Consider the following 24,800-nt stretch of genomic DNA (forward strand, 5'->3'; position numbering starts at 1 on the left):
CAGCGAAAGGATGAAGAGCAGGGCTAAAAAAGAGCCAGCAGCCGCGTTCGCCAGTGCTACTTTCTGTTGAAGGATAAAGCAGCATATGGGGCTGCCTTTCATGGGACATTCTGCCTACAGAGTGCGTGAAAGTCAGGCAGTGGGCATCAGGCCTTGGGGCAGAGTTAATCCATATCCTCATGGGCACAATTGATTTCCAAGTCTTCAAGCTGCCCCAGTTGTGATCTCGGGACATCAGACTATCAGAGCAGAGGGTAATTTGAACCCAGAAAGGACAGTCAAAAGTGATTCCAGAATGGAATTTAGTGTCTACTGATCCCTCCCCTGGCCTGGACTATCAGTGATTATCTCCTTAATGACATATGCTACGGTATTTTATGTTATCTTTGTAGAGAGGAGCAAGGTGGACATGTGTGGAAATGGCATTTCAGTGCATCCAGAAATAGTACCGAAAAGACAAACAAAACAGCCTCGAATCATTTTTGTCAGATGATCTAAGGAATTAGCACTAGGTTTGGTTTTCTCTGAAGCCTGGATAATTCTTTAAAATAGCCCAAGGAAAAAAAAATAATAATACAAATAAAATAGCCCAAGAAATTAATTTGTTGACAAATTTCTTTTTAATTTTTTCTTAACATTTATTTATTTTTTTGAGACAGAGAGAGACAGAGTATGAATGGGGGAGGGTCAGAGAGAGAGGGAGACACAGAATCTGAAACAGGCTTCAGGCTCTGAGCTGTTGGCACAGAGCCTGACGCGGGGCTTGAACTCACGGACCGCGAGATCATGACCTGAGCCAGAGTCAGACACTCAACCGACTGAGCCACCCAGGTGCCCTTAATTTGTTGACAAATTTCTGAAAGACAACTGTAATTATGCCATTCATATAATTTGTGCCCATTTCTGCTTTGTCCTTTCTGGGTACTTGCCAGAGATAAAGGATTAGTCTATTCCACATCAGAAATGGGAACTTACTGTCCCTACTGAGGTACTTCTTCTTTGTGGTTGAATATAAGGTAGAAAGGCACAAGTTACAGGAATATCATTTATTGAAATTGGATTTTCCTTTGAAGAACTGTGTATTTATCAATTTAATTTGTAACATAGATGTATTCTGAAGCACTTACTTTCAGTAGAGCCTATTACTTTGAAGTTCTAAATCCCTCTCTAAACCTTTTCTAGGCTAAGAGTTTCCAATCTTTCTTGACTACAAGTTGATTTCAAATTCAAAATACTCGTGGTTAGAAAGCTGATTCTCAATGGTGGACAGTCGAACCTGGAGGGTGTTTAGAAAAGCGTGGTTGTCACAGGGACTGAAGGACTACTGGAATATAGTGGATGGAGCAAGAAATCTAAATGTCTTGAAATACGAGGGACAGTCCTGCACAACAAAGAATTTCCCCCCGCCTCGGAATTGTGAACAGAGCCCCCTGCACGGAGAAAATGATCCATTCACCTGCCCCCGAGTCTTGTCCCTATACTTTTGAGTGGACTGATGTGTACGTGTCTACACATCCTGGACCTGATAACCAGAATGAGCAGTCACTGGGTGGTCTGATGCAGTTACAGTGTCACCTAGGTCTGTGGTGCTCATTTTTCTTACTGCTTCCCCTGTGACCTGAACTCAGCCGAACTAGGTACCATCTTCTCCCCACAGTCTCATTCCTGCCACATCCTGGTATTCTTATTACTAATAATAACTAACAGGGGCACCTGGGTGACTCAATCAGTTGAGCATCTGACTTTGGCTCAGGTCATGATCTCGCAGTTCATGAGTTCGAGCCCCACATCAGGCCCTGGGCTGACAGCTCAGAGCCTGGAGCCCGCTTTGGATTCTGTGTCTCCCTCTCTCACTGCCCCGAACCCTGCTCGCACTGTTTTTCCCTCTCAAAATAAATAAACATTTAAAAATTAAAAAAAAAAACAAAACACAACTAACATAGACTGAGAGCTTATTTTATAGCAGGGAGGGAGCAAGATGATTTTTATGCATTGTTTCATTTTGTCACCATCATGATCCCCAGAGGTGGACGTTATAGTATCTTCCACAGAAACTAAACTGTTACTTTGAGAGGTTAAATAACTTCCTTAAAGTTGTAGAGAGGGAACAGAGAGGTTGTAGAGCTGGAGTTTGGTCCCAGGTCTGTCCATGTCCAAACCCCTCTCCTTGTATCCACTGTGCTGCATTGTCTCCCAGCCTTTGTCTCGCGGCTAATGGACTCTGCATGGGCTTCCCTGCCAGCTTGTTAACCATATATGCTAGGACTCCTTCCTTTCCTCGTCCTCATCCTAGCCTCCTTTGCCTGGCTGATTCCTACTTAGACGCCAGTCTCACTTCCTTGAGGAAGCTTTTGGTGACTTCCCCACTTTGGAGGCAGGGACCTCCTTTCTGTGCACCCTCAATTCCCCCAATCATGGGCAATAAGGACATAAGTACAGTTCACGTGTCAGTACCCCTTGTTAGACACTAGGGGATCATGGCTTTTTTTTTTTATCACTCTCTTCCTGATGACTAGCTCAGGCCCAGCACATATCAGGTGCTACACACATATTTGTGGATGTGGAGAGGGTGGCCTGGGCTCACCCTTTGGCTCTTGCCATTCTAAGATTGGCTCAAGTGGGTACCTCTCCCTGGTTACAACCAGCCCTCAGGATTGGGACCCTCTGCTAGGCCAGCTCTAAGTGAGGGGCCTAAGCTCTAAGCAGAGCTTGGTGGGGAGACCAGCACTGGTGGAGTATGGTGGCAGGGATTTTCATGAGAGAGCTGGTGGGGAATTTGTGGTACTATAGCAAGACGTACAGGACAAGTGGGACAAACTGTCATAATGTGGACTCCTTGGGCCACATAAAGAATTAGAAAGGGCTTCCTGATCCCCTAATTTCCTCTGACCTCAGTGCAATTAAACTAGAACCCAACGTGGGTCCAATGGAGTCCCCATCCCCAAACCCTCCAAGCAACTTGATAGGAAGAAAGTTGTGGGTTTCAGGAGAAAAACAATTGAGAAGGAACATTTCTTTAGGAATGCTTTTGGTACTTAACATTAAAAAAAAACTAGGTCATTATTAGTCAACAACTCATGCATTTATTTTGATGAGATTAGATAGATTCTCAACATAATTATTACATTGCGATGGTGACTACTGTATGCCAGGGTCATTAAATATGTGTATGTGTGGGTTCATTTGTTTGTTTATTTATATATCTTTCTAATGCTTACCATACTTCTAAGACGTTGGTGTTATTTTCACTATTTTACACATAGGAAACAAAGTTTATGTAAGTTGCCCAAGTTCCTGCACCTTGTAGCTGGCTGAGATGGAATTTGAACTTGTGTCTGTTTGAATCGACAGTCTGATGAGCTGTTGGTTGCCTCATACAAATGCATCACTGCTGTTTTTCCCCCGCTGTCTTGTCACTTCCTCATTCTTACAGAGACAGTGTTGTCTGTCACAGGGGTGAGCCACGTGGCCCAAGAAAGCATGAGGAAAAGAAGACTCAGGAATGACAGGGGTGGGTGTGTGCAGAGGAGAATACTTGACCTTTCTTTGCCAAAAAGTGGGATAAAACCTCTGCCAAGTTGCACGTGTAAGTGATCTCTGATGTGACCGGAAGCCTTTCTTCTCCTTTAGGATCTTCTTCATCAAGCAGAAATGATTGAAAATGCCCTGGGTTAAAGAATTTACCTCTGTTTATTCTTATCCAAATTTTGTTTTTTAAACCCAGAAAAATATTCACTCTGACTCAACCAGGAAACCTGTATTCATAAATAGATCCTCCTGAACATAATCAAAATGATAATTTCCTCCTCTGGGCTAGACCAACCCTGGTCACCCCACTGCAATTATTGTCTATCTGCCAGGCTACTGTGCCATTTCATTTTGTCAATCCACACTCATTTCCAGGCAGCGCAAAGAGTGGGTGTTTTGTTATTGTTGTTGTTGTTGTTTTTCTGCGGCTCAAATCCTCCCAGTCTCCAGAGGCAAGCGTGACTGCTGTAAGTCAAATCGAATTTGCAATTCCCAGGATCGCCTTTATCACTGTTGTGCAAACACCATTCTCCAAAAAACCTGTCTGAGGAGCAGCACTGGATACCCCTGTGTCTCCTGACTCCACCTCCGTGCATATTCCTGTCAGGCTGGCACAGATATGGCCTGGTGATACTATGAAATGGCTGTTCTTTTCTGAAGTGCTCCCCACGTATGTGGCTCCATTAACGATGGGGGTCATCACTAAATAAAGGAAATGAGTGAGTGGAGGGGGAATTGTAAGTGTTCCCTGGAGGTTAAATATTTTAAATGTGGATATGTGTATCCATTTACGACAGGGCCGCTTCCTGTCCTGAATCTCCTCTGCAAACATAGGACAATGTCACGAGGTGTTCGCCGTGGATAATTACACAGCGTGCTGCAGGGACATCTTTAGAGGTTGTCATCAGGAGAACTTTTGATGATAGGCAGGTGAAGACTCTATTTCCATTGTCCGGAGAGAGAAGCTGATGACAGCGAGATTTCAGCATTGTAGCCTGTGTCTGTCAGCACGATGTAATCAGCTTCTGATAATTTAGAGGCAGTTTTTCTGCTCAGTGAATGATTTAGGGCCTTTTATTCTGTGATTGCCAGCACTTCTTTCACATAAAGGGCACGGGGAGGGGAAATGAGATGAAACTCAAACACGTCCATTTTTCCAACTCATCGGCAGGTTTACTGAAGGACGCCCCGTAGGCTGGGGAGAATAACACCCATAGCTGGGGTGCCTGCGATGGCTTTTGGAGGAAAGTATATTTAATAGATCTGTCTCACTCCATTCCTAAGAATTGTCACAGATGAAATTTAAAAAATAAAAGTCAGGAAGCAGAACTCCCATATTTGTGCCCCACCTATAAGGTGTAAGAAGAGAACGTCCAGGTCATTATGGCTGAGGATCTCACCAACGCCCAGTCCACACCGTGCTCCTGGAAACTGTCTCTTCCTCCTGTTCCCTTAGTCTCTTTTGCTTCTCTCCTCCCTGTTGGCACATCCTCAGCCTCCTTTGCTAATTCCTAGTTTTTCCATTCCGCACCGTGATGGGGGAACAATGTTAGTATCTCTAGTTAGTATCTCTTCTCTGCTCCACTGTCTTCCCCAGAACAATTCCATACACTTCTGTGTCCTCACTCATGCTTGGATCCTTTAAGGCCCGCGCTAAGCATCTCACTGCCTGCTGGGTATCAACATAGAGTCTAGTAGGCACATCAAAAATCAAATAAAACTTGGCTTCCCTTCCTTTCCCTGCATCTCCTGGACCCCTAATTCCCGCAATTGCTTATCATCATGAAAAGTGTCCATTTATTGCTGCTAGAGCAAAGATTGCTTCACATCCTGTGTAAAAAAATCAAGAAGACTGTTACAATGGAAAATCCAATACCCTTTAACCCAGCAATCCCACTTTGGGTTCCATCTTATTGAAATCAAAGTGCTACTCTATATAAGACGATATGTGTAAGGTTGCTTATTATTTGTAGTGGTGGGAACTTGGCAGTGACCTGAACATCCATTAGGGAGAGTAGATGGCAGTGAATTATAGGTACTATGCAGCTATTTGATGGGAAATGTAGCCCATGTATTCTGAAGTCAAAAAGCAACTTGCAAAGTAATGTGTATAATATTATTTATTTCTTGTACTAACAAAATGAAAATGATAAAAAACCTATATGTGTATATGTGTTTGTGTGCTTGAATGGACATGAGGAAAGAAGTGGAAGGATGTTCACACTATTAGTATTGCATCCCTGGTTGGGGCAGTGGCCAGGAGGAGTGAGGACATGTTGCTTTTGTTTGTTTTGTTTTATTTTGTTTTGTTTTGTTTTGTTGCACATGTTGCTCTTGTAATATTTGAAAAAAAAATCTAATTGTTCATCCTCCCATATTTCTTGCTAGTCATTCAAATAAGAATATTAGCATCATTTTAGTCACGCCCTTTCCCTTCCTCTTTCCAAGGATTTATTGTTTTTATGTTTGTATCCTCCATTAGACTATAAAGCCACTGTGAGCAATGACCTTCTGCATAATACCTTGCATATATGTCTTAATATTGACTTGAATGAAGATTCTCGTGTGTGTCATTGCTCCATATTTCTCTTATAGATATACGTCTAAGCTTTTATTTCTAATTCAGAGAGATACTGATGCTTTCATCAAACTCTCAAGTACATATTGCCTTTCCCCACCCTGCTTTGGAAAATTGCCCTGGGAATATATAAAATATTACATCATGTACTTTTCCATCCCAGGTTTACTTATTTAGTCTTTTCTTACACATATTTTTACTTACCTCTGCATCCTGCTTTCAGGATCATTTAGAGTTCTCTGAGCACGAGGCAGGTAGACAGGGGATAAACAGTCCCCTGAAGAGCTGTGTGCATATTTGCAGTGATGCAGGCAAATAGTAGCACACGTGTCAAACATAACGATGAAGAATTTGGTCAAACATGTAGGTGACTTCTGAGATCAAATGTTTGGCGATATGAAACCACAACACTCAGGCATTTTAAAACCAACTCTTTAAGCCTAATCTCTGTACTAAAGATCGGGTAGGGAACATTTTGCTGTACCCAAGGGAACCTTTCAGCACACCCACGACCTTCATACACCCACATCCAAACACATACACATAGCAGTGAACTTTACCTGAACCCTAACTTGCTGAATCATTATTTCACTGGCTTTGCTCCAGTGGCTTTCCAGGACTGATGGTTAATGTGTGAGTCTCCTGAAAGGGGAGTGGTAGATGTCCCGTCAGTCCTGATGAGTGAATTGCTGTATCTTTCCACCAGTTCTGCATGCACTGTTCCAGTCTGCATTCCACAGCCTTGAACAAATTCTGATGCAAAGATCTGCCATTGATCATCCTCATAGTTTGTGGGATTGCACAGCACATTGAGTGACCGGGCATGATGTCATTTTCATGCAAATAAACAAGAACACAGGATCTCTGAAAGCTTACTGAGTTAAATCATCAGTATGCATTTATATTCCCAACACTTGTCAGGCCAAGAGTTCAGCATAATAGCAAATATTAATCACAATGTTCCTTTGTTCCTGGAAGTTGCCATATATCACTATTGCCATTTTATCAATAGGGGAAGTGGCGACCCTGTGACTTACCCACAAATATACTGCTCATAGGAGACAGAATTTGACATTGCATTAAGAAAATACACTCTGCAAATAGTGAGACCCCAGTAGTTAAATACAATTGACATGGAACAAATGGTGGATCCTAAAGAATGCCACCCTTTGTGATAATATCTACATACAGTTGTATTAATAGGTTCTAGGTTGAACATGGCCAATAGATAGAATTTCGTGTAGGGATTGTGCTTCTTGAGCTCTGCTATCTGTGTGTTCTGCATATTTTAAGGGTTGATATCAAGCTAGTAGCTATTAGGGGGCTGTACTTTTTTCTATTGGAAGTGAATTCTGAAGATGCCCCTTCACTCCAATCATTTGACTATTCTGGTTAGAGTCAACTCTTTGGAAAGATATTCTTATACATCTTGGCTCTTTATTGATCCCACCTTCCCTGCAATCCTCCTCCCCAAATAAATAGGAAATACTACCCCAAGCAGAAAAATGTCCTCTGAATGAGTATAATCACCTAGCGTTAGAAGTTAGCGGGAGCTTTGCCCAGGGAGAGGAATTAGAAATCAGCCCATAAAAATAAATGAATCTGTTTCCATAGTGACGGGAATCTTTCCCTCCATAGTTTTTATCTTGCGTTCCCCCACAGATCCCTTAGGCAGAATAACAATAAACTCGAAGAAAACATTTTATTATCTTAATGGATTCTTAATTTAAAGCCAAAAGCCTTTAAATTATCTTCCCAAGGATACCATTGGCCATAACTTTTGGAATTGAATACCTGAACAGAGTTGTGGGAGGAATGTTACCTCCCAGAACCCAGCCAAGAGGGAGATGCAGAGTGGGGAAGACCTAGTGGGTTACACATGCATTTTGTATGCAGCCTTCCTGATGGGTAACACACCTGTCATGTTTAATATTTCATTGGTGAAGGAAATGTACATCTGTCTGTGTTCATCTGCCGAATGAAATTTTGCACTGATGAAGCCTGCATGTGGTGAACACGACAGGGCTTCCTCATTACGTCCCTAAATCGTATTCCACAGCAACTCGGAGGAATCCATGCTAGCAGCAAAGCCTGAGCCCCTGCTCTTTCCCACCAGCCAGCTCCAGGGGGCCTTTACCTTTGTCTCTGCAGCTGTGACTGGGCCTGCCTCTGCCAATCACACTGAAGAGGCTGAGGGAGGCCCAGCTGCCATTGTGAGAAACACAGTGGCAGAGACAAAGGACCCAGCAGAGCAAATTCCTGGGCAGAAACGTCCTAGGGTGCAGGTGAGAAACTGGGAGCTTCCCCAGGAAGACAGAGCAAGTGGGAATTGTCCTGGTAAAAACATGGCAAACTCATTGTATTAGTGGTCCATGTGTGCAATGGTGCAAGCTGCATGAATGGACATTATTTCAACACTGTCAAAAAACTAGATGTGAAAGGTCTCAGTAAATACCCTTGATTTTCTGAAGTCATCTCAGTAGAAAAAAGTCTCTACTCCCTTCTTCAGTCCCTTACAAGGGACGAGGGTGAATCTATGTCTCAGTTCTCTTGGAAGGTCTTAGTTTGATACTTGTTGTCCCAAGATAACTATTAATGCCACCCCTCTCCAGTCTCAATAAGGTCTCAAAAGTTTGGACAATAAACACTAAGGTCACTCTGTCGTAATCAATAAATTTAAGTCCAGTATTCCACTACTGACATTTTCTCTGTCTCTTCCTATAAATATCACATGCTTTTTCCTAGATAGATTTTTGCAACTTTCCCTTAGTGCAACAACTACCAGGTGTGGACTCTTTCAAGATAAGTGGAGCCATGAAGACATTTTTCTCAAGATGAAAATTGGAGAAGGAAGGAGTTGCTTCTTTCTTATATTCTAATACTTAGGTTGTATAATAACCTAATCATTACTTTTTCACTCTAGATGCAAATTTATTGAGGAGAAAAAGAAACCATTACTTACCTTTCTATTACCCATTCTATTCATAGGTATTTAGTAGACATGTACAGATGCAATCATAAAGGAATGAATACAGCAGTAGGAAGGGAACAGTTTATTTGGGCCTGAAACCAAATAAACTTTTGGGGAGAGGGTTTGGGAACTAATACATGACAGTTGGATAGATAAGGCAGAAAAAAAGAAAGAATTTTGAACACTATCATTTTCTTTCTCATAATTTGTTAACTTTTCTTAATTATAAAATATTGCATGTTCATGTTCATTTATGAAATTTAGAAAGAGAAATAGGCCAAAAAGAGAAAGAAAGAAAGAAAGAAAGAAAGAAAGAAAGAAAGAAAGAAAGAAAGAAAAGAAAAGAAAAGAAGGAAGGAAGGAAAGGAAAGGAAAAGAAAAGAAAAGAAAGAAAATCAGAATAACCATGATGAGCTTTGGGGGGTTTGGATGTCTTGTGTTTCCTATTATGTTCACAGACATATAAATGTGTGTCTGTACATTCACGTGGTTTTTGTCATACAGTTCGTTACTGGAATCACTACTCTTGTAAGGTCTGCACTGTCGCAATTAACAAGATTTCTTATAAAGTAGTCTGCACTTCTTGTTCAGGTGGCAAATGGGAACTCAGAATTATCTGGAGAATTTTTGTGAGTTCTCCAAGTGGCAGAGGAGAAACATGAAGAAATAGTGGAGATTGTTTTTATTGTATTATTTGGTGGCGGAGACACCATCCTTTCCAAGGATATTCTGCCTTTTTCCAGAGTCTTCCATCACTAGAGTTCAAGTGAGTACTCTCAGGAATACAGGACTTGGAATCAAAATATTGGTACATAATTAATCATATAATGGTGGTCTAAGGCTGGGTGAGTTATTTTTTTTTAATTTTTTTGAACATTTATTTATTTTTGAGAGACAGAGAGACAGAGCATGAGCAGGGGAGGGGCAGAGAGAGAGGGAGACACAGAACCCAAAGCAGGTTCCAGGCTCTAAGCTGTCAGCAGACAGCCCGATGCGGGGCTTGAACCCATGAACCGTGAGATCATGACCTGAGCTGAAGTTGGACGCTCACTGACACCCAGGCACCCCAAGGCTGGGTGAGTTCTTTAACCACTCTGAGCCTCAGTTTTATCACTATGGAAGCATTGGTTCTCATCACATGACATCATTGTGAAGATCAAAGGAAATCAGGAACATACTTGACAACACAGGCGGTGACCATTAGGTGATGGTGGATTTAAGGAGTGGTGTAACATGTTCTTTATAGTTCCTTATGGAATGGTGTTGGTGTGGAGAACGCAGCATTTGGGACATGGAGATAGGTTTGAGATTGTGTTTCACCCACGATGACTTTGTGATTGTTAAGGCAATTTAAAAACTTTTTTGAGTCTTTGTTTCCTCATCAGCTGCCTGAAATCATGTATAAAGTGTTAATTTAACAAATAAAATTTGACATTATAACAATGATTACAATAGTGATGACACGATGATGAGGAGGATGGTTTCCTTGTTGGTGGAGTTGGAAAGTGGAGAGGAGAGGAGGAAGAAGATTTCATAATGTATCATAATGATAGATGAGAGAATGATATTTTACTATTAATGTCATAAGCCCTATATCCTTGAATGGAGGTGTACTTGATTTCAGCTGTTTTCAGCCATGGCTCTGCATTAGAAATCACAGGGGAAGATGAGAAAACAAGCAAAAAATAATACCTGCGACTAGTTAAATAAGAATCTCTGAGGCGTTACATTGGATATCATATTTTAGAAAGCTCCTTCGCTTGTTTTCGTAGTCTGTCGGGGGTGAGAGCCACTGCTACATGTCCCTGCCTCCAGAAGGAAGCTCTTGGTAAAAAGCAATGACTAAGTTTTATAACTCAGGAGACTTGAACAAGAAACTTGTGGGGACTTCGTACCCCACGTTGGCAGGAAGCTGGAGAAACTAAGACTGGACCCATTGGAGCTGGAGGAGCCAGCCCTCCCAGGGAAAGAAGCTCCCTCCCAAGTGGCTGGATGCTTTAAAGCACAGAGTTCAAAGGCAGCAGTGAGTTCAGCTCAGCAGGGCAGACCTCATTGTGATTCCAGGCACTCATCCTTCATCTGGATGGCTGTGGCAACCCCCTCACTGTCTCCCTGTCTCTAGCCTTAACCCTCTGCAAGCTGTTTTCCACACAGTCTGGCCAAAACCTGTATTCATTCTCCACTGCTGCACAGTAAATCATCACCAACATGGCAGCATAAAACCACACCCATTGATTAGCTCACATTTCGGGAGGCAGAGGAGCTAGATTCCCTGCTCAGGATCTCACCAGGCAAAATCGAGATGTTGGTTGGCTGTGTTCTCATCTGGAACTCAACACTCTCTTCCAAGCTCATTCAGGTGGCTGATAGAATTCAGTTCCTTTCTGTTGAAGAACTGAGGTTCCTGTTTCCCTGCTGGCTAGCAGCCAGGGACCAGTCTCAGCAACTACAGACCATTCCCATTTCTCATCACATGGCCCCTCCAGCAATGGAGAATCTCCCTCATAACAAATGTATCTCATGCTTTGAATCTCTTTTGCCAGGAAGAGGTCAATTCCTTTTTTTTTTTTTTAATTTTTTGACATTTATTTATTTTTGAGAGATGGAGAAACAGAGCATAAACGGGGGAGGGTTAGAGACAGAAGGAGACACAGAATCTGAAGCAGGCTCCAGGCTCTGAGCTGTCAGCACAGAGCCTGACGCAGGGCTCGAACCCACAAACCCTGAGATCATGACCTGAGCCGAAGTCGGATGCTCAATCAACTGAGCCATCTAGGCACCCTGAGGTCAATTCCTTTTAAGGGCCCATCTGATTTGGTCAGGTTCACCTAGGATTGTCTCCCTATCTTAAAGTCAACTGACTTGGAACCTTAATTACATTTGCAAAATCCCTTCACAGTGGCACCTAAATGAGTGTTTAAGTCAATAACTGAGAGAAGATGTGTGTGCACAATGGGCTGGAAATTTGAGGGACTGCCTTAGAATTCTGCCTGCCATGGAGTCTAAATATACGCTTAACACTTTTCAATGGGTACTTATTTTACCTGCTGAAGAAAGCCCATGCTCCTTTGTATAGCATATAAGGCTCTATATAATCTGGCCTATCTATCCAGACTTGCCTCTCGTAACTCTGTGCTCTGCCCCTTACTCCAGCTGTATTACATATGTCTGCATCTATTTGTTCATAATTTTGTGGCTTTGTACACCATTTTGGTTTTCACTTCTAAGCTTTAGCTGATGGTGTTCCCAGTGTTAGAATGCCTTTCCCATCTGTATATATATGATCCAGCACGGGCTTTATCCTTTAGGAGCCTCCCTTGATTCATCCATTTTCTCAGTAAATATTTGTTAAGCACGTATTATGTGCCAATCATGTCTCAGATACTGGAGATCTACTAGTAAATCTGGCAATGTCTCTTTCTCTCTTACAGAGCTTACCTACCAGTTGGGTAAACAGGAAAAATGCAAAAATAATTATAAAATTTGTCAAATGGTGATAGTGCTCTGAAAAAGAGTGAAGCAAAAAGAGAGAGAGAGAGTGATAGGCAAATTGTTATTTTATATACCACTCACCTGTAATGCTTCTGTCATAGGTGACATTTAAGCAAAGATACAAAGGAAATAAGAGTGAGCAGTGGGGAAATATGAGGGAGAGCCTCAAGGTTTTTCCCTTATGTTTTTTTTGTCTCCATGATTTGCTGAATGGACGAATGGGGGGGGGGGGGCAGGGAGAGAAAAAGAAAAAGAAAACAAAGAGTGTTCTAGGCCGATGGAACAGCAAGTACAAGGCTCTGAGGTGGGAAGTCCTTTGATGCTCAGTTAATATTTGCCTGGCCTGATATAAGCGATTAGGCTTTTCAGGGAAGAACTCTAGCCATTGGCAGCTGAACAGGGAGGAGAAAAAATAGACGTCATGGTCCGATTCCTGGGCAAGGACACTAGTGAGTACGACAGGGCATCATCAAGTACCAACAAGTAGTCTGTGTTCACGGCAGAGTACTAGGTCCCATGGGGCCCTTAGGCCCCAAACAGGGAAACTGAGGCTGGAAGGACAAACTCAAGACATTGAGGGTAGGGAACTCAGAGACAGTGGGACGATCCCTGCTGATTTGAGTTGTCACCCTCAGTACCTGCTCTGTACTTTGAAAATCCCTATTGCCATTCATCTCATTTCATTGAAAATAATGGTTTACAGGCCCGTCTCCCGGCCTCCCAGAGTTGGGAATTAGTAAGGGTCTCCCCTGTGTCCCTGGTGTCCAGCAAAGTTGCCATGAACCAGTCTCTTCTGGCATGGTTGTTGGTTCACAACCCTAGGAATTCCCTGGGTGAAATTTGAAGCTGGCCCTTATAAATGGAGGGTGGAGAGAGGCCAAAGAAAGAGGCAGGCCACTCCAGATTGGTGGGTGGCAGGCTTCATAAGCAAAGGAACTTACATATGAGGTCTATCTTAGGCAGCTGCAAAGTGAGTAGATCTCTGCACCTGCCTGCCAGAGCCTGAAAAGTTTATGCAGAGGCCTTAATCAGGTCTAGTCACAGTCCAGAGTCCACAGATCAGATGGTCTCAACAATACCTTAGTCTCTCAAGGTTGTGTTCTTGAGATGGCCCTAGCCATGGGAACAGTGGGCAGAACATTCCAAGGACAGGGGAGAGGTGAGGAGCCTCCAATTGTCCAGGTCCATCTCTTCGGTCAACCAGTGGTCACATCCTCTTGAGGACCTCCTTCAACAATGGTCAAGTTGCCAAATGGGGTGGGGGTGAAGCGTGAAAGCTGACAGGACCTGTAGGGTTTGGTTTGTTGACTAGGCTTCTCTGATTGACCTTTTCAAGGTAGCTTGGATAACATAGTGTTTGCTGCAGGGATATATATTGACTTAGCACTCTAATTAAAACTAAAACTGGAAAGCTTTCATGATACCACTCTAGGGGATGATAAAGTACACTCACTCACCTTTCTCTTTCTCCTTCACTTTCTGGGCCCATCTCCAAGTGGTAGCTTGTTTTGTTTTCTTTGTTATGAGGCTTTTTCTGCATAGTCATAGTTTCTACTGCTTCATAATTTTGGATTGCACGTGCTTTTGGCTTGCCATGAACCCAGCCCTTGTTCATGGCATTTTTTCAGCTTCAGTTCATGCCACCAACTGGTACACTCTGACTGCATGACTTAATTCAAATTTAGGAGACAGAGAACTTAGTTGTCCCAGCTCATCTTTTTTTTAATACCAGCAAGCCAAAGGATTAGCTTAGCTCAGGTGCTCACCATTAGCTTAATTATCTGAAGCTTGGATGGGAGTAGGAGGAAGGAAGTAAAGAAAAGGGATTATGCTGTATAAAATGTAGCTGCCTAGATACCAGGGGCTGAGGAGGGTGGTTCCCTCAAAAGGCAGTATAGGCAAGCAGACATTAGTTGACATCTCTAATTTGAGGAATGAGATGCACCCTTGAGGAGGAATTGAGAGTTCACTGTGGAGTTTAAATATCATCACTAAGTACCGAGAGTCCAGAGCAGGCTTGTGAGGGAACAACGAAAGCAATATTCAGTAAATCCAGCAAAGGCCAGTTGGGAATAGGAACCAGTAAGCCACCAGAGGAGGAATGTAAAGAATATCTCTAATGGAGACTCATCTATTTCTCTGCAGAGGTTAGCATCTGCCAATCCTACTTTATTAGGCAATGGAGGAATAGGGCAAGCCCTCAAGGCCATATACATGTAAGATGGTGTTAAATTGCTCTAAGACAAGAACTGAAGGGATGCTGAGAGTTTGTATAATTATAGCTGGCATGTTCCAGTGCTCTGGTCCTCATTCACTGAAGACTTACTTACTTTGTGTCTTAAATACTGGGAGTGTGGCAACCCTTCCCCACTCTTGATGCTCCCTGTCTCCTTGGCCCAATTTATTTTTGTTCATAGCATTTTTAACTTTCTTAAATTCTACCTATTTCACCCCTTAATTTTTTATTTCTATTTCACCCCTTTATTTTTTATTTCACCTGTGGAATCTAAGATCCAGGGAATCTGAGCTCCATGAAAGCAGGGATGTTCTTGTTCAGTTTTATATTTGCAGCATCTAGAGAGTGCTTTGCTCAAAAATAACTTATTGAATAAATTAATGAATTCCATCATCGATCTAGGTTACTCGCACAGGAAGAAACAGATCATATTCATAAAGCAGAAGCTATCTAGGTGTTCCCTGGCAACACTGATGAGGCATGTATACATTTTTACATTTGAGTATTTTCCTCTATTAGGCATAAATATGTCATCAACATGCTTACCAGTATATTAGTCAGTATAGGCTACATTATACTGTGATAACAAATTGATCTCTAAATCTTAGTGGTTTAACTTAACATACACAGTGCTGGGTAGCAGGAGCCTCTACTCCATATAGTCACTCAGGAACCCATGCTAACAAAGCCTCTGTCATCCTCTGACGCCATTGCCTCAACATGATACAGTTGGCTGCTACAAGAGAGAACAAGGATAATTTATAACTCTCTTCATGTTTGCTTTGAGTTTGCTCCTTTCTCCAGTAAGACCACCTCTTTTTCCAAGATGACCCATGTATCCAGGAAGGAGAGGAAAACCAGGTGTAATAACACACTCAACTCTATCATAGCTAGTGACTAATGCTATGGAAATATCATTTATATTTAGCATGAAAAGCTCTTGGAGAACACAGAACTGACTTTTGGGGTTAAGTTGTTTAGTTTAATAAGGTTTGAAATACAGGTCTAGAAGTGAATAATGATAATAACGTGAATGTTATTCCATATGTATGAGCAACACTTGAAGCAAATTTTTTTTATTTTATTTTTTTTAGTAAATTAGAGGGAAACAAAACACACACAAGGATGTCATGAAGTGGTCACTGACGCACTCAAGTGATTCAGTTAAGATTCTGGCCTGTTGTGAAATTCTGTATCTGAACCACCACTCTCAGTACTCATTCCCCTTCCCCTCATAGAGAGGAAATTTGTTTTTACCACTTATTAGTGTGAAATTGCTGCAACAGAATCCATCTTTCGGAATAGAGATGTCTATTCGGACCTGACCTCCAAGGCCCCATTAAGCAGGAAAAGCAAGAGCTTACTATTTTGGAAAGGCAACACATTCTGGCTTTTTATCTTATTATAAGGGAAATTCCATCTTACCAGCTCAGCCACTGACCTCCAACACTCAGGCTTGGCAGGAAAAGTTGTGCATAGTCCCAACAAGCCCAGTTTTCATAAATTCGCCCTGCTTCTTATGGGAAATGTTTGCAGAAAGCAGTTATATGAACAGGCAAGGAATAATGCCCTGTTCCTCTTACATTCTTTTAATTTATGGATAGACTAGTTGACAAAGTGGCTCATGCAAGCAAAAGAAGTAGAATATTAGGCAATGTAAAAATAGCATTCACTTTCATTATTATGAAAGTATCTTCATTGTAAAAAATACTAGAAAATACAGAAATGCACACAGAATGCAACTTAGCAATAAGGACTCAAAACTGTATTCATTGTCACCTATTTTGTGCAAGGAAGAATGGTAAGTGCTGGGATAAACCAGTGAATAACGCAGATAGAATCCCTGTCCCCATGGAGTACTGTTCAGAGATAATCACTGTTACATATTTAACTGTCAAACGAATAGCCTCCCAGTCATTTTTATTTATTGTATTTTATTTTTGAAGACTTTATTTTTTAGAGCAGTTTTAGGTTCATAGCAAAATTGAGAGCAATTTCAGAGATTTCCCATCTACCCCCTGCCCTCACACACACAGCCTCCCCCATTATCCACAGCTTCCACCAGAGTAGTACATTTGGTACAACTGATGAACCTATATTGACACATGATAATCACCCAAAGTCCATGGTTTACCTTAGGGGTCACTCTTGGTGTTGTAACTTTCATGGATTTGGACAAATATAGAGTGACATGATGACATATATCCATCATCACATAGTCGAAGTAGTTTCGCTGCCCTAGAAATTTCCGGTGGCTCCACCTATTCACCCCTCTCCCCCAACCCCTGGCAACCACTGATCTTTCTACTGTCTCCATATTTTGCCTCTTCCAGAATGTCATACAGTGGGGATTATACAGACTGGCTTCTTTCACTTAGCAATATGTATTTAATTTTATCCATGTCTTTTCATGGCTTTACGGTTTAATTATTTTTAGCACTGAATGATATTCCATTGTCTGGATGTAGCCACAGTTTATTTATCTATTCACCTATTGAGGGACATCTTCAATTGCTTCCAGATGTTGACAATTTTGTATGCAACTATTCAAAATTTTGAATAAACATCTGTTTGTAGGGTTTTCTGTGGACATAAGTTTTCAGATCCCTTGGGTAAATACCAAGGAGTGTGATTACTGGATTGTATGGTAAGAGTATGTTTTGTAAGAAATCGCCAAATTATCTTCCAAAGGGGATGTACCATTTTCTATTCCTGCAAGCAGTGAACGAGAGTTTCTGTTGTTCCACATTTGCCAGCTTTTGGTTTCATCAGTGTTCTGGATTTGGGGCATTCTTACAGGTGTGTAGTCATATCTCATTGTTTTATTTTTAAGTTTATTTATGTATTTTGAGAGAGAGAAAGAGAGTGAGTGCAGGAGGGGCAGAGAGAGAAACCCAAGCAGGCTCTACACTGTCAGCGCAGAGCCCAATGCGAGGCTCAAACTCATGAACGGTGAGATCATGACCTGAGCTGAAACCAAGTTAACCACTGCTTAACTGACTGAGCCATCCAGGCGTGCCTCATTGTTGTTTTAATTACATTTCCCTGATGATATATGATGTGGAACATATTTTCAGATGCTCATTTGTCATCTGTAAATCTTCTTTGGTGAGGTGTCTGTTAAGGTGTTTGGCCCATTTTCTAAACTGGTTGTTTTTTTATTGTTGAGTTTTAAGAGTTCTTTCTTCTTTAATACACACACAAAAATTTTTTTTAAAGAGTTCTTTGTATATTTTGGATAACAATCCTATATCAGATGTGTCCTTTGTAAATATATTCCTCCAGTCTGTGGTTCGTCTTCTCATTCTCTTGACATTGTCTTCCACAGAATAGAAGTTTTTAATTTTAATGAAGTCCAGCTTATGAATTATTTCTTTCATGGATCGTGCCTTTGGTATCATATCTAAAAAGTCATCACCATACCAAAGGTCATTTAGGTTTCCTTTTATGTTATCTTCTAGGAAATTTATAGTTTTGCAATTTACATTTAGGTCTGTGATCCATCTTGAGTTGATTTTTGTGAAGGGTGTAAAATCGGTCTAGATTCTTTTTTTTTTTTTTTTTTTTTTGCATGCAGATGTCCACTTGTTCTAGTACCATTTGTTGAAAAGAATGTCTTTGCTCCATGGTGTACCCTTTGCTCTTTTGTCAAAGATTAGTTGACTGTATTTATGTGGACCTATTTCTGCCTCTCTTCTCTGTTCCGTTGATTTATTTTTTCTATTCTTTTGCCAATACCAGCCTGTCTTGATTACTATTGCTTACTTCTAATCATTTTCATTTTTGTTTGTACACACACACACTTCAGGAGAATGAACCAAATGGGTATGGGTATAATTTACCGCTGCTTTGAGTGTAGCCTATTTTCAAATCAAAGTCATTCTCAGAATATATGAGATTCTCAGATCCTCCAAATCAGGACACATGCATTGGACTTACATTAAAAATTACAAAAGGAAAGCAAACATCTGCATGTGCCACATGATTTTCACTAAATTGATACACTTAAGGGCTACATTTCAAGTATATGGATGGCATCCTTAAAAAGTAACCAATCAAGCAAGTCCTCTTGATCCATTACAAGTTTTAATATTAAGCTGAATTCTTAATGTTAAGAGTAATACTGACCTTAGCCAGTTTCCAAATTTCAGCCAAAGCAATAGATTTCATAGAGACCAGAGTTTAAATTCAGCCAGAGAGGGGGAGCCTCCTGGATAAAAATAGAGAAAACAACTCTTCCTTGCTCTGAATTCTGTTATGTTTTCTGTTACACTGTCATTTATTTGGCAGTCAGGTACTAAGAGATTGTAGTTCTTATCATACCAGGTCACACAGAGTTCAGATAAAGACCAAATGTAATGATGCATTGTGGTGCAACAAATTTTTATTATTGTTGGTGTTATTTTACTATTTGTATATGCACACTGATATTAGAGGGTAAATCCTGAAGGTAAAAAGAGAATGCTAGGAAGAATATAGTGGCTGTGTTGTTATGTTTTATCTGTATTTTTAACTTTCTGTAAGACTTTAAGTAATGAAAATCCATTAAAATAAGGGGGATAAGGAATTAGAGGGAGGGTGAGTCAGAGAAAGCACCTAAATACCAGGTTCCAAACAAGCGGTGGTGGTTCATCCTCTGAGTTTCTTAAATGGATTTTTTTTTATATTTATTCATGTTTGAGAGACAGAGACAGAGCACAAGTGGGGGAGGGGCTGAAAGAGAGAGAAACACAGAATCTGAAGCAGGCTCCAGGCTCTGAGTTATCAGCACAGAGCCCGACGCGGGGCTCGAACTCACAAACCACAAGATCATGACCTGAGGCTGAAGTCGGACTCTCAACTGACTGAGCCACCCAGGCGCCCCAGATTTTTTTTTTTTTTTTAATTCAGAGCCTAAATGGATTGTTATGCATCAAGAGCTTAATTCTACCCAATCTGTCTTTAACTGTCAAGTACATTTTCATGGTTCAGAATCATCTTTTTTTATGATTATAAATTAAATGGTGGAGACACTCAGAAAGAATAAAGTGTCCATTCAGAGTATTGCTTGAATGTTGTTACTGGGGTTTACGTCTTCCTGGTATTGCACAGTTGGGCCTGGCATCTGCTACACCTGCTCTTCCCTACAAGCGGCTGCCTTTCCCTGACAATGGAAAGGCATCGCCCTGTCCTTGAATATGACTGAAGATGAAGTGCATGAAGATGTCTAGGCCCACCTGGTGTAATGCGTGGAGGTGTCAGCTGCCCACGTTCTCAAGGCTGAAGCAGCCCCAATGGGAGGAGCAGCTGATATGCATGTGCTTACATCGGCCCATGCTGCAAAACCACCAAACACTAGCTTTGCATTTGGATGGGGGACACTTCTCTTCAAGGCTGATTAATTATACAATTTGCGTCTAGCAATCACTTGTCAATTATAAGCAGCAGGCAGCAGATGATACTGTAACTGTCGGCTCAATAGTAATTTTTAGAGAGAAGTGTTCAAAATAGAATTGGTTCAGGAAACAATGTAATTAAATAAGCAGCCAAGGGAAAATATGTTAACTCTTCTTATTGCCTTACTCTACCCTTTTCTATTTGGCTGAATGGAAGTTTTTTCTTAGGAGTTGTTAATGCTGATTTCTTTCCTTTTTTTTAAATGTTTATTTACGTTTTTGAGGAAGAAAGAGACAGAGCGTGAGCAGGGGAGGGGCAGAGAGAGAGCGAGACACAGAATCTGAAGCAGGCTCCAGGCTCTGAGCTGTCAGCACAGAGCCTGATGTGGGGCTTGAACTCACAGACTGTGAGATCCTGACCAAAGCCAAGGTCGAATGTTTAACTGACTTAGCCACCCAGGCACCCCTGTTACTACTGATTTCTAAGTGGATTCCAATGTTGCCTTTTGATGTGACTTGATTTTATAACTACAGCTGCATAATATGCAGAAATGCTGCTAGTGTTGGCAAATCTATTCAATTTAAAATTTTTCTGTTAATGTTATCTAAGTTTTAGAATAATAGAAACTTGAAAAGAGAATTGAGGGAAATTCCACCCAAGGAAGGAATACCCTTTATTTTAGTAAAATGTCCTTAAAGCATTTATCAGCAACCATGCATCAGTAACATTTTAGGCCAATCAAACTACCAACAAAAAACTAAAAAACTACCAACAACATAGCGATAGCAACAAGGCAAAACCAACCGTCAAAAAAGCCAACCAAAACACATCAGTCTTACAATCTGTAAAATTCTTACTGGTTAAGTGAGTTCAGTATTTTGATAAGCTGGTTCAAACTTAGTATTTATTTGTAAGAATAAAATAAAATAAATGTATCAGAAAACAAAATTATAGTCTTCTCTACTCTGTACCCCTCCTGAAAAAAAAAGTTTAATTTTAAAGAAAGACCTGAATGTAGATGGTGAAGAAACATGTTGCTCCTTGTGACCTAGCAGTGTTCTGACCGGTGAAGTTTTAGGGTGCAAAAAATTTTATGAATATCAGTTACTATTATTATCAGATAAATGCTATGGGGCATTTACCAGAGTTGGAATGCCCCATCAGTAGCTGCAAATCATTAGTCATGCTCTCCATTCTATCGAGTGTCCCTTCCTTTCCATGACAAACCGGCCATCTTGCCTAGGATGCTCTACACAGATACTGGGAAATGTAAAGAACCTTGGAAGGTAGTTGGTGCTGTCTAATGTCATTTAGAGTTAACAGAATCTGTTCTAAATGTTCCTGATAAATTAATCAACTCTTTTCTTATTTTTTTTTTTTTTTAGCGTGGTATATCAGTGAACAGCATAGCTTTTGGAGCCAGACAACCTTGGGTTCAAATCCTGCTTTGTAATTGTATATAGATTATCTTAACCAATTTATCTCAATGTATTAAGTGTTGGCTTCTTGTTATGCATAAATATTAATCATACTTACTTCATAGGGTTTTACTTAACATACTACCTGCATACAACTGTCAGGTAGAGCAATTAACTGAGATTATTTCTCGTTATCTCTCTCTCTCTCTCTCTCTCTCTCTCTCTCTCTCTCTCTCTCTCTCTCTCTCCTATCTATCTGGATGTCTGTGTGGGTGTGCAAACACTTCTCCTTACTGTTTTCAACCTGTAATACTCCTCTCCAGGTTTTTCACATGTGTTATGAAGTTCCTAGTTGTAAGCAACAGAAACAAGCTCTGGCTATTATAGGCAGAAAAACAAATGTCGCAAAAGATAGTGCTGGAGGAAATATACATTTGGTAGCATGCCTATTGGTACAATCACTTTGGGAAACTAATATAGTTTATTAAAATTGAATACAATCTGGTAATTCTACTCCCAGCTATATACCACATAGAAAAAATATATATATATCTATACCAAAAGGCATGGGTAGGGATGTTCATAGCATTATTATGCATGATAGCCCCAAATGGAAACAGTACAAATGCCCATCAGCAGTGAAATGGATAAATTTTTATATGTTCATAGACTGGAATACTACAGAGCAATGAAAGTAAACCAATTCTAGACATATACAAGCATGATGAATCTCAAAAACATAATGATAAAGAAAAGAATGAAGATCCAAAAAGATACATTTTGCATAATTTCATTTGTGTGAAGTTCAAGAACAGTGGGGAACAGGGGAACCCAGTGGGGTTAGAAATCAGGATAGTGGCTTCCTTCACAGGCATGACCGGGAGGAGTTTCCACCTGGATGGAACCTTGACTGGCCTCCAGGTTGCTGAGCAGGAGACCATCTGTCCCAAAGGAAGGAGAGAAAACTTCTATCTTCCTTGACCTGAGAGGTCTGGGAAGCCCCAGACTGCTTTGATCAGAGAGATGAAAGGAAAGTCAGACCCACCGAGGGACAAGGGGGCAGAGGTGATTCCATGTGCTAAACCATAACTGCTTTTCAAATTTTTACCTTTCATAAGAAAATTTCAGAGGAAAATGTCATTGGCATGCATCCTCTCTAACTAATCTACTAAGCATCACTGTAAATTCGATTTCTTTTTTTTTGTTTGGAAGAAAAAACATTTGCGTGGTACTATACATTCTAGTTTGTAAGTCATGCTCATACGCTTTATCTCATGTGGAGTATCACTCTGAGATTTGAAGACAATGCCAAAAATGCCCCTATCGTTGTGTCTGATCAGAGTGACCATTCATTACAAAACTATGAGGTAGGTAGGGCAGGTAAGAAGTGTCTTTACTTTGAGGAATCAAAAAGAAAAAATTCTCAAACTCAGCTCTTCTGACACTAAGTACTATGCTCTTCAAGTTGAATGCAGTTTGGATAATGTATAATATCTAAGAAAACCAAACAGCTGATTTAACAATTGAAGTATAAAATGAGCATATAGTGCTGTGCTATAAACCCTATACCAGATGCGTCTCTGAGCGTGTCCAAGTAGGAGTTACCTTTGGTCTTGGTCTTAAGTCTAGCCTAGATGGCTTTTCTTTTGCCAGGAGGAGCTTATCTATTGGTTAGTCAATAACTGCTTCCATAAAATGCCGTTCCTGTTCCCTGAGAAGTATAGCCATAATCACATGTAAATATCTAAAATGATATGTACATGGTACATGGTGTAGACTCTGCAATGTGGAAAATATTTTTAGGTATTTTTTTTCTTGCCCTATTAGAATGGAGAGGGCTGCTTTGGACTTATAAATCACTGTAGAATAGGGGCACCTGGTCTGACTTCAACTCAGGTCATGATCTCATGGATCATGAATTCAGGCCCCATGTCAGGCTCTGTGGTGACAGCTCAGAGCCTGGAGCCTGCTTCTGATTCTGTGTCTTGCTCTCTCTCTGCCCCTCCCCCAACTTGCTCTCTGTCTTTCTGTCTCTCTCTCTGTCTCTCTCTCAAAAATAAACATTAAAAAATTGTAAATCGTTGCCGAATAGAACATTCAACCAGGGAACCCAAAAACCCAGTGATGGGACAGATGCAGTGTTAGGTACCCACTGTACCTGCCCCCACAAATGCAGCTCTTGGTTGTTCTTCTTTGCTCTATTTCCTATCAAAACCTGATCTTATTCTCCCTTGGTCATTTTCCCCTTATTGTGAATTAGAACCCACATGCCATCTTTCCCAGGGAATTTTACACACTAGGCCTTTTTGCCGATAATTAATTACAGAATGAATGTCTTTTCCGTACAAAAGAAATCTCAGGTGCAGATAACCAGTGGGTGGAGCATCCTTCACCTTTGTACTTGAAATTGCACTGCCTGTCTGCTTTCTGGGAAGACTGTGTCCATGGGTTATGGCTCCATTTGTGAACTGCCATCTGACCTCACTTAATTTCTAGTAGCATAAGGAAATTTTAGGATGACTAGTTAAGGGCTATGTTATTTGGAAATGTTATTGCTATGCTCACTTCTTAAAATGTTAGACTAACTCTGAACAATCATTTAGCTTCAAGGAGGGAAGATCGATTAAGACATCTTTCACTTTACCATGTCCAGATCTGAAAAATGAATCCAAGAGTCACTGTAAGAAAGATATGAGTACAGTCAAAATACATCTGCTTAGGGAACCGAAAAAAGCTTGAAAGCGTGAGAATAAAGGCTTATTTCCTTTTTCCTTAGAAGTTGTGTTGGAGTGTAAAGGATGCATGGGTATTTTCATTTTTTATTTTTTGCATTGCATAAAATTTGTACTAATATCAATTGATTGGATCTTTGAAAACAGAAATTTTGTCTGTATTGTTTCAGAATCCAAAACTTAGCCTGAACCTGTTGTTAAAGGGCATTTAGAGGTGCCTGGACCAGATGAAGCTCATACATTTTCAGACAGATCATTTTTAGTGATTCCAGAATCCAGTTTGACTGCCTTTGTCACTTGTATTTTACGTGAGCTCCTGATTTGGGAAAAGTGCTGGAATGTATCAAGTACAATTTGTCGTAGTCTTCTCACATCATATCAAGATAAATTTGCCTGAAAGCATAGGTTTCACCCATCATGCCATGCACACTGTGGCAGTTTGTATAGACAAACGAGTTTTTAAAATACA

At 40.8% G+C, this 24,800-nt stretch overlaps 1 protein-coding gene across 8 annotated transcripts in view; it reads left to right on the plus strand.

The window, feature by feature from the left end:
* The window catches only part of RASGEF1B (RasGEF domain family member 1B), a 648,732-nt gene that overhangs the window by 448,806 nt on the left and 175,126 nt on the right, over positions 1–24,800 (plus strand). The window lies entirely within an intron of this gene.

The sequence above is a fragment of the Panthera tigris genome, chromosome B1 (genome assembly GCF_018350195.1).
Source record: "Panthera tigris isolate Pti1 chromosome B1, P.tigris_Pti1_mat1.1, whole genome shotgun sequence".
Taxonomy (NCBI): Eukaryota; Metazoa; Chordata; class Mammalia; order Carnivora; family Felidae; genus Panthera; species Panthera tigris.